At 42.1% G+C, this 10,819-nt stretch overlaps 1 non-coding gene across 1 annotated transcript; it reads right to left on the reverse strand.

Annotated features, from left to right (window-relative positions):
- Positions 1-6,957: 6,957 nt before the first annotated feature.
- On the reverse strand, positions 6,958-7,064 carry LOC119282900. Its single transcript, XR_005138931.1, has one exon. It is a non-coding gene; the product is annotated as a small nucleolar RNA R71 (small nucleolar RNA).
- Positions 7,065-10,819: the final 3,755 nt, after the last annotated feature.

Genomic DNA, 10,819 nt, shown 5'->3' on the forward strand with positions numbered 1-10,819 from the left:
AAGCATATCAGTTAAGCGCATACGTAAGAAAATAGGTCTAATCATTTCAGCAAAGCGCTCAAAATCCTCATCATCCTTTGACTTGGATGGTTTGGGAGGAAAGGGCATGGGTTTCTGAACCCATGGTTCTCTTTCTTTACCGTGCTTCCTAGTAACAAAATCTCTCTTATCATAACGTTGATTCTTTGATTGTGGGTTATCAAGATCAACAGCAGGTTCAATCTCTACATCATTGTCTTTGCTAGGTTGAGCATCAACATGAACATTATCATTAACATTATCACTAGGTTCATGTTCATCACCTGATTGTGTTTCAGCATCTGAAATAGAAATATCGTTGGGATTCTCAGGTGTGTCTAAAGTAGGTTCACTAGAAGCATGCAAAGTTCTATCATTTTTCTTTTTCTTCTTTTTAGAAGAACTAGGTGCCTCTAAATTATTTCTCTGATAATCTTGCTTGATTCTCTTAGGGTGGCCTTCAGGATACAAAGGTTCCTGAGTCATTCTACCAGTTCTAGTAGCCACTCTAACAACAAAGTCATTTTTATTATTTAATTCCTCAAGCAAATCATTTTGAGCTTTAAGTACTTGCTCAGCTTGGGTAGCAACCATAGAAGCATATTTGCTAACGCGGTGAAGTTCATCTTTAACTCTGCCAGATTATCACCTACGCGTCCTATCTCGAAAGCATTATTCTTTAACTCTCTACCAACATAAGCATTAAAACTTTCTTGTCTAGCCATAATGTGATCAACTTCATCTAAGCATGGGCTATGAAATTTAGTAGACGGTACTTCAACTTTATCATATCTATAGAGAGAATTTACCTTTACTACCTGTGTCGGGTTATCAAGACAATGTGGTTCTTCAGGAGGTAAATTAAGACCATGTATTTCTTCCATATGAGGTAAATTCTTAACATCTTCAGCTTTAATACCTTTTTCTTTCATTGATTTATTTGCCTCTTGCATATCTTCAGGACTGAGAAATAAAACACCTCTCTTCTTCGGAGTGGGTTTAGGAATAGGCTCAGGAGTTGGCTCAATTGGTTCAGGAATTACTTCAGGAACTGGCTCGGGAAGAGTCCAATTATTTTCATTAGTCAACATATTATTCAATAATATTTCAGCTTCGTCGACTGTTCTTTCCCTGAAAACACAACCAGCACAACTATCCAAGTAGTCCTTGGAAGCATCGGTTAGTCCATTATAAAAGATATCAAGTATTTCATTTTTATTGAGTGGATGATCAGGTAAGCATTAAATAACTGGAGAAGCCTCCCCCAAGCTTGTGGGAGACTCTCTTCTTTGATTTGCACAAAAATATATATTTCCCGCAAGGCAGCTTGTTTCTTATGAGCAGGAAAATATTTAGCAGAGAAGTAATAAATCATAGACTGGGGACTACGCACACAACCAGGAGCAAGAGAATTATACCAAGTCTTAGCATCACCCTTTAATGAGAACGGAAATATCCTAAGGATATATAAATAGCGATACTTCTCATCATTAGTAAATAGGGTGGCTATATCATTCAACTTGGTAAGATGTGCCACAACAGTTTCAGATTCAAGGCCATAAAAAGGATCAGATTCAACTAAAGTAATAATATCAGGATCAACAGAGAATTCATAATCCTTATCAGTAACACAGATAGGTGAAGTAGCAAAAGTAGGATCGGGATTCATTCTAGCATTAAGAGACTGCTGCTTCCATTTAGCTAATAATTTCTTAAGATCATTTCTATCATTGCAAGCAAGAATTTCCATAGCAGTTGTTTCATGCATAACATAAACCTTAGGAACAACAGGTAAAACATCATCATTGGGGGGACCTTCATCATCACTATCATCAATAATAGGTTCTTCAATATTTTCATTCCCCCTAAATCTAGCAAGTTGTTCATCTAGAAATTCACCTAGTGGCACAGTAGTATCACGCACAGAAGTAGTTTCATCATTCATAACAGAAGTGGCATCATCAATAACATGCGATATATCAGAATTCATAGCAGTAGCAGGTTTAGGTGTTGCAAGCCTACTAATAACGGAAGGAGAATCTAGTGCAGAGCTAGATGGCAGTTCCTTACCTCCCCTCGTAGTTGAGGGAAAAATAGTAGTTTGATCATCTTTCAAGTTCTTCATAGTGATCAATAGATATAAATCCCAATTACTCAGAGAATAGAGCTATGCTCCCCGACAACGGCGCCAGAAATTAGTCTTGATAACCCACAAGTATAGGGGATCGCAACAACTTTCGAGGGTAGAGTATTCAACCCAAATTTATTGATTCGACACAAGGGGAGCCAAAGAATATTCTTGAGTATTAGCAGTTGCGTTGTCAATTCAACCACACCTGGATAACTTAGTATCTGCAACAAAGTGTTTAGTAGCAAAAGTGGTATGATAACAAAGGTAACAGTAGCAAAAGTAAAGGTAAATGTTTTTGGGTTTTTGTAGTAGTTGTAACAGTAGCAACGGAAAAGTAAATAAGCGAAGAACAATATATGAAAAGCTCATAGGCAATGGATCAGTGATGGATAATTATGCCGGATGCGATTCTTCATGCAATAGTTATAACATAGGGTGATATAGAACTAGCTCCAGTTCATCAATGTAATGTAGGCATGTATTCTGTAAATAGTCATATGTGCTTATGGAAAAGAACTTGCATGACATCTTTTGTCCTACCCTCCCGTGTTCAGCGGGGTCCTTACGGAAACTAAGGGATATTAAGGTCTCCTTTTAATAGAGAACCGGAACAAAGCATTAGCACATAGTGAATACATGAACTCCTCAAACTACGGTCATCACCGAGAAGTATCCCGATTATTGTCACTTCGGGGTTGTCGGATCATAACACATAATAGGTGACTGTAGACTTGCAAGATAGGATCAAGAACACACATATATTCATGAAAACATAATAGGTTCAGATCTGAAATCATGGCACTCGGGCCCTAGTGACAAGCATTAAGCATAGCAAAGTCATAGAAACATCAATCTCAGAACATAGTGGATACTAGGGATCAAACCCTAACAAAACTAACTTAATTACATGGTAAATCTCATCCAACCCATCACCGTCCAGCAAGCCTACGATGGAGTTACTCATGCATGGCGGTGAGCATCATGAAATTGGTGATGGAGGATGGTTGATGATGACGACGGCGACGAATCCCCCTCTCCGGAGCCCCGAACGGACTCCAGATCAGCCCTCCCAAGAGAGATTAGGGCTTGGCGGCGGCTCCGTGTCGTTAAACACGATGAAACTTTCTCCTTGATCTGGAGTCCGTTCAATGGGCCCACGAGATAGGAGGGCATGCCCTGGGGGGGCGGGGGCGCCCCCTATCTCGTGGACAACCCGTGGGCCCCCTGGCCTTCATTCTTTCACCAAAAATTCTTATTAATTCTGAAAAGTGCCTCCGTGGATTTCCAGGACATTCCTAGAACTTTTCTTTTCTACACATGAAACAACATCATGGCAGTTCTGCTGAAAACAACATCAGTCCGGGTTGGTTTCATTCAAATCATGCAAGTTAGAGTCCAAAACAAGGGCAAAAGTGTTTAGAAAAGTAGATACATTGGAGACGTATCATTCATCCGATGAGATCATTGTGGAACATGTGGGAGCCAACATGGGTATCCAGATCCCGCGGTTGGTTATTGGCCAGAGAGCTGTCTCGGTCATGTCTGCATGATTCCCGAACCCGTAGGGTCTACACACTTAAGGTTTGATGATGCCAGGGTTATAAAGGATGTTTGTATGTGGTTACTGAATGTTTTTTGGAGTCTCGGATGAGATCCCGGACGTCACGAGGAGTTCCAGAATGGTCCGGAGGTAAAGATTTATATATGGGAAGTCCAGTTTCAGTCACCGGAATAGTTTGGGGGTTATCGGTATTGTACCGGGACCACCGAAAGGTGTCCGGAGGTCCACCGGGTGGGGCCACCTGCCCTGGGGGCTTGATGGGCTGAATATGGGAGGGAACCAGCCCCTAGTGGGCTGCTGCGCCCCTCCCCAAGGGCCCAAGGTTCCTAGGGTTGAAAACCCTAGGGGAGGGGGCGCCTCCACCTTGCTTGGGGGGCAAGCCTCCCCTCCCGGCCGCCGCCCCTCCCCTCTAGATGGGATCTGGAGGGGGCCGCCCCCCTCTCCCCTTCCCCTATATATAGTGGGGGTTTTTGGGGCTGCCAAGAACATGAGTTTCCCTCTCTCCTGGCGCAGCCCTACCCTTCTCCCTCCTCGTTTCTCACAGTGCTTGGCGAAGCCCTGCTGGAGTGCCACGCTCCTCCATCACCACCACGCCGTTGTGCTGCTGCTGGACGGAGTCTTCCCCAACCTCTCCCTCTCTCCTTGCTGGATCAAGGCATGGGAGACGTCACCGGGCTACATGTGTGTTGAACGCGGAGGCCCCGTTCTTCGGTGCTTAGATCGGATTCGGCCGCGATCTGAATCGGTTCGTGAATGACTCCACCGACCGCATTCTTGTAACGCTTCCGCACCGCGATCTTCAAGGGTATGAAGATGCACTCCCCTCTCTCTCGTTGCTAGTATCTCCATAGATTGATCTTGGTGATGTGTAGAAAATTTTGAATTTCTGCTATGTTCCCCAACAGTAATACCCGACTTCCTGCTTGATTGATCTTGATGATATGAGTGTTACAAGAGTTGATCTACCACAAGATCATAGAGGGTAAACCCTGGAAGCTAGCCTATGATTATGATAGTTCTTGTCCTACGGACTAAACCCTCCGGTTTATATAGACACCGGAGGGGGCTAGGGTTACACAGAGTCGGTTACAGAGAAGGAGATCTACATATCCGAATTGCCAAACTTGCCTTCCATGCAAAGGAGAGGCCCATCCGGACACGGGACGAAGTCGTCAATCTTGTATCTTCATAGTCCAACAGTCCGACCAAAGTATATAATCCGACTGTCCGAGGACCCTGATAGCACATTTATGCATATAGTATTTTTAGCCTTTTTGAGTCACAAATTAAACATATGATCATAGTAATCACTCATAAAGTATTCATTCCTACAGAAATATTCCTATTATGATATTTTTACTACACTTATTCATTTTTTGCACGACTGGTGCGTTTAGGCACCCAAATTTTGTCAAAAGTGCTTCCAACACTAAAGCGGGGATGAACTTGGAGAAGAGTTCAGTTCTGGAGGGGCCAAAACCGAAAAGAACCAGAGGAGCTGGGGTCTGGCGCGACACACCAGACGTGGTGTCTGACTCCACGCGTGGATGGCTCCTCCATCGGCTGATCACAACACCAGCTTGAAAGGGAGAGGAGAGAGACCAGACCACACCAACGAAGAAAATAGATCAGGAAGACTCCTTTCTCTCGCCCTCCTCACTACTCACCCACCACCAGATCGAGGGGAACCAGGAGAAGAACCGGATCGAAGGAGAGAGAGAGGGAGAAGAGGGTGCCGGGAGACTGGCGGTGGCACCTGATCCACCACGACGCTACCCCGATTTGACCAGAGATCCATCGCTCCTCTCCAACGACGACACCGATCTGCTGCACTTCCTCGTCTCCAACCTCAAGATCGGCCGCCGCTACTCAGCTCCAACTCCTGCTACTGCGACCTCCCTCACCGACGATCTCTGCCACTCCTTCTCTCCTCTTCCTCGCTGCTGAGAGGGAGAGGATCGACCAGAGGCCAGGGGCTTCGGGTCTTCTGGTGCTCCACGCAAGATTGTCTCCAACGTTCCTCTGCTGCTACTCTTCTTCGCCTGCAACATCTACAGTTTCGAATCGAAGACCATCAAGACCCATAGGCTCTGAACCTCTCTCTTCTCTTGTTACTGTGCTCTGAATATATGCACTGTTGGGTCTTAAATTGACTCTGTTACCTGTGCACCTTTGCTAAACCCTCATGTATCCTTGCTGAATCATTGTGACCCTTTGCTGGATATTAAGTTAGTAGTTATTCTCCTGTGGGCTGCTGTTACTTTAATTGGTTGCATGAGTTGTGTGTGATGTCTGAACCATCTTCCATGTGCTAGTGTTACTTGTCTGTTTGATTACAAGAAAACAACTAAAAAAAGAGAAAGTCCTTTTTCTGAACCCTTTACCTTTGCTGCATATTATTTTGTTTTACCTTGTTCCAGTGGCTGCTTGTTGTCACTATGGTCTGATTCATCTGTTCAGTTGTTTTGAATGTTTCGAATGTGTGCTTCGAAGTTCTAGATCCCTGAGGAGAACACGACATCTGTAGTTTGGGGTGTAAAAACCCCACTATACTTTCAATTGATCATTTTGGTGCCGTTGCCGGGGAACTAAATTTCATTAGCACATTAGTAGAAGCAGATCGGGATTTATTTTAAGTCAATTACGTAGTATTGCTGGCAACTAACCATTTCCTAACATTGGCTACAGTTTTGAGAAAACTAGCATGTGTCAATTTCAGGAACTTTACAGGAAATTGTCTTATGCTTCAACCTGAATTTTCTCTACAGCCATTTGATCCAGAAATTGAAAGGACTTTATTGAGAAGAAGAAGAGAGAATCAAACACGGTTTCAAGTTGCTGAAACTTTGCAAGATCAAGAAGAATAAAAGATGCCTGATTCAGCACCTTTGCTCAGGGATTTGTGGATCCCAAGAGATCATGGGATACCAGGAGAAATGGTGCAACCAATTATTCAGGCGAACAATTTTGAATTGAAGCCTGCTCTGATTAACACGGTACAACAGTCTAGATTTGATGGAACAGCTTTAGAAGACCCACATGAGCATATAAGGACTTTCTTGGAGTATTGTAACACCCTCAAGCAAAATGGAGTTTCACCGAGTGCTATCAGATTGTCACTATTTCCATTTTCCTGGGAGATGGAGCAAGAGTATGGCTTCACTCATTGCCTGAACATTTGAAGGATACTTGGGAGACTTTATTGCAGACATTTCTTGAGAGATACATTCCACCAACAAAAGCTGCTGAATACAGCGACAAGTTAACAAGGTTTACTCAATATGATGGAGAGAGTTTGTATGACGCATGGCAAAGATTCAACTCTTTAATCAGAATGTTTCCTCATCATGGTTTAGAAAGATGGCTGGTGTTACAAACCTTTTACAAAGGATTGTCCACTCAGACTAGAGCTTTTGTCGATTCTGCTGCTGGAGGAGGAATCATGAACAAAACCCTTGATGAAGCATTTGCATTGATTGAAAGTATGGCGTCTCATCATTTCCAATGGTCAAGTGAAAGAGCAATAGCACCACCACACCCTGGTGTGTACAATGTGTCTGCAAATGATAGCATGGCGGCTCAGATTGACATCTTGAACAAGAAGATGGACACTATCATGTCAAATTGCATCGGTACATCTGTAGCTTCAGTAAGTGTGCCTCAAATGTGTGATGTATGTGGCCAAGCAGGTCATCCTTCAACAGAATGTACCTTCTATTCAGCCATTGGATCATCGGTTTCAGAAGTAAGTTATGCCCAAAGTCAAGGTCCATTCTCAAACAGCTACAATCCTTCTTGGAGGAACCATCCAAACTTGTTGTACAAGAACAATCAGTCATATGAAAGTGGATCGACAGTACAAGGAAATCGACCACCAAATCATCCAAGTCAATTTCAAGTGTCGAGGCAGAATGAACAACAAAATGTTCAGTCAAATGGAATGGAGGAAATCATGAAGATGCAATTGGAATTGATGAGCAAGATGACAAATGAAGTTAATGGCTTAAAGGATATTGTTAAGATGCTTGTGAGCAAAATGGATAGTATGGTGGGAGAAAATGAAGCAAGGCTGCCTGTGCAACCAATTCCAAACCCGAAAGCTCACTGTGGGGCAATATCTTCAGTTGATGCAGTGACTACAAGGAGTGGAGTTATGTCAGGACCATTACTGCCTACTCCGAAGACATATGTCCCTCCTGCTATGAGGCCAAGTTCATCCGGAACTCCACCTTCAACATCATTAGAGAAACTAAAGGAGAAGGAAGTTGATAACCGAATTGAAACTAAAGTCGAATTTCCTGGTTTTCAAACAAGAGCTGAGCCTTTGCTAGAGGAAGAAATAACAACCAACAACATTCCTTTTCCTGAGCAGTTCAACAAACCCAAAGATGACAAGAAATTTGCCAAATTCTTGGAAACTATGAAGGGAGTTCAGATTACTATTCCTATTCTTGAAGCTGTCTTGCATGTTCCAATGTATGCCAAATATTTCAAGGAGTTGATAACAAAGAAAAGAAGCATGTCTGAGCCAGAAGTAGTGACTCTATCAAAGGAATGCAGGGCAATAATTCAGAATTCCATGCCTGAAAAAGTGGATGATCCAGGAAGCTTTTGTGTACCATGTGTGATTGGAAACAAAACTTACAGTGCTCTGTGTGACTTGGGCTCAAGTGTTAGTGTGTTACCACATTCAGTTAGCAAAAGGATGTTCTTGGGAGAATTAAATCCAACAACCATAACTCTTCAGTTAGCCGACAGAACATATAGGAAACTGTTGGAATTCTTGAGGATGTTCCAATCAAAGTTGGGAAGTTTGCTTATCCAGTTGACTTAGTAGTGCTAGATATGGAGGACAAAAGTGAGGCTGTGATCCTTGGAAGACCATTTTTGGCCACAGCTGGTGCACTTATTGATGTCCAAGAAGCCAAATTGAGCCCGAGGTTTGGAAATGAAAAGGCGGAGTTTGACATGAAGCATGCAACACATGTTCCGCAAAGAGAAAAGCACTGCTACAGAATTGATACACTACAGAAATGTGTGGAATAAGGTTATGAAGAGAGGTATGGAAGTAATTGTTGTGAAGTAGTTGAGGAGGACAATAGTGAAATCAGATATGAAGAAATCAGACTTGTGAGCATATTGGAAAGCAGTACAAGGCCACTAGAGAAGATGCAACCAAGGCAAATAGAAATGAAACAACTTCCAGAAAGTTTGAAGTATGCATTCTTAGACAATGACAACCAGTGGCCAATTATCGTGAATAGGGAGTTGACGGAAAGGCAAATAAAAGGGCTTCAAGCAGTTTTGCAAAAGTACAAGGATGTTATTGGATATTCAATTGATGATATGAAAGGGATAAATCCTGTTGTCTGCTCTCATAGGATTTACTTGAAAGAAAGCAGTGTACCAATTAGAGAAAGTCAAAGAAGGTTGAATCCCCATTTGCAAGAGGTTGTTAAAAAGGAGATTCTTAAATTGCTCTCTGCTGATATCATATACCCAATTTCGGACAGTGAGTGGGTGAGTCCCATTCACATGGTGCCCAAGAAAGGAGGAATAACTGTCATTGAAAATGAACAAGGGCAAATGATTCCTAGTAGGACTGTCACACGGTGGAGAATGGTCAATGATTTCAGAAAGTTAAATGAAGTAACGAGGAAGGACCATTTTCCTTTACCTTTCATTGACCAAACGTTGGAAAGGCTTGCTGGGCATGAATATTTCTGCTGCTTAGATTGGTATTCAGGATTGTTGCAAATCCCAATTCATCCGGATGATCAAGATAAAACAACTTTCACTTGCCCATACGGAACATTTGCTTACAAAAGACTAGCTTATGGACTTTGTAATGCACCCCCAACATTTCAAAGGTTTATGCTCTCTATATTCTCTGATATGATAGGAATCAAAGTGGAGGTATTCATAGATGATATTACAGTCGTTGGAAAAAGTTATGAGGATTGCTTGAATAATTTGGCAGCAGTTCTTCATAGGTGTTCAGAACACAATCTAGTCTTAAACTGGGAGAAGTGTCAGTTTCTTGTAAAGGAAGGAATTATTTTGGGACATTTGGTATCTGAAAGAGGAATTGAGGTTGATCAAGCAAAAGTTGAGGTAATATCAAAACTTCCACCACCTGTAAATTTGAAGGGAGTAAGGAGCTTTTTGGGACATGCTGGGTTCTATAGAATATTCATAAAGGATTTCTCCAAGATAGCCAAACCCCTCACTAATCTCCTAAACATTGATGTTAAGTTCAAATTTGATGCAGAATGTGAAAAATCCATCAACTTGCTCAAGGAAGCATTGGTCACTGCTCCAGTAGTGCAACCCCCTGACTGGGAATTACCATTTGAGATAATGTGTGATGCAAGTGACTTTGCTGTGGGTGCAGTACTGGGACAAAGAAAAGGAAAAGATTTGCATGCAATATACTATGCTAGCAAAACTCTTGATGGTGCTCAAGCAAATTACACAACCACCAAAAAGGAGTTGTTGGCAGTAGTGTATGCCTTTGACAAATTTAGGCAATATCTTGTAGGGTCTCATTGTGTAGTTTACATAGACCACACTGCAATTAGATATCTACTCAGCAAGAAAGAAGCCAAGCCAAGGTTAATTAGATGGATACTCTTGCTTCAAGAATTTGATGTGGAAATCAAAGACAAGAAAGGAGCTGAAAATGTTGTGGCAGATCACTTGTCAAGATTGCAAAACAATGCAGTAGACTCCTTACCTATGAATGATGTTTTACCAAGGAGCAATCTTATGCAAGTGACTAGTATACAAAATTATACACCATGGTATGTAGATATAGTTAATTATCTGGTCTGTAACAAAGTCCCTACAGATTTTGGGTATCAAAAGAAGAAGAAATCCTTATCAGATATGAGGCACTTCTTTTGGGATGAACCTTACTTATTCAAACATTGTGCTGATGGTATTGTTCGAAGATGCTTGCCGGAAGGTGAAACTAAAAGTGTGATCTATCATTGCCATTCATCCCCTTATGGAGGTCATGCAAGTACTAGGAAGACTCAAGTGAAAATTTTGCAAGCGGGATTTTACTGGACAACTTTATTCAAGGATGTACATTCCTATATTGAAGC

The sequence above is a fragment of the Triticum dicoccoides genome, chromosome 3B, assembly GCF_002162155.2.
Source record: "Triticum dicoccoides isolate Atlit2015 ecotype Zavitan chromosome 3B, WEW_v2.0, whole genome shotgun sequence".
NCBI lineage: Eukaryota > Viridiplantae > Streptophyta > Magnoliopsida > Poales > Poaceae > Triticum > Triticum dicoccoides.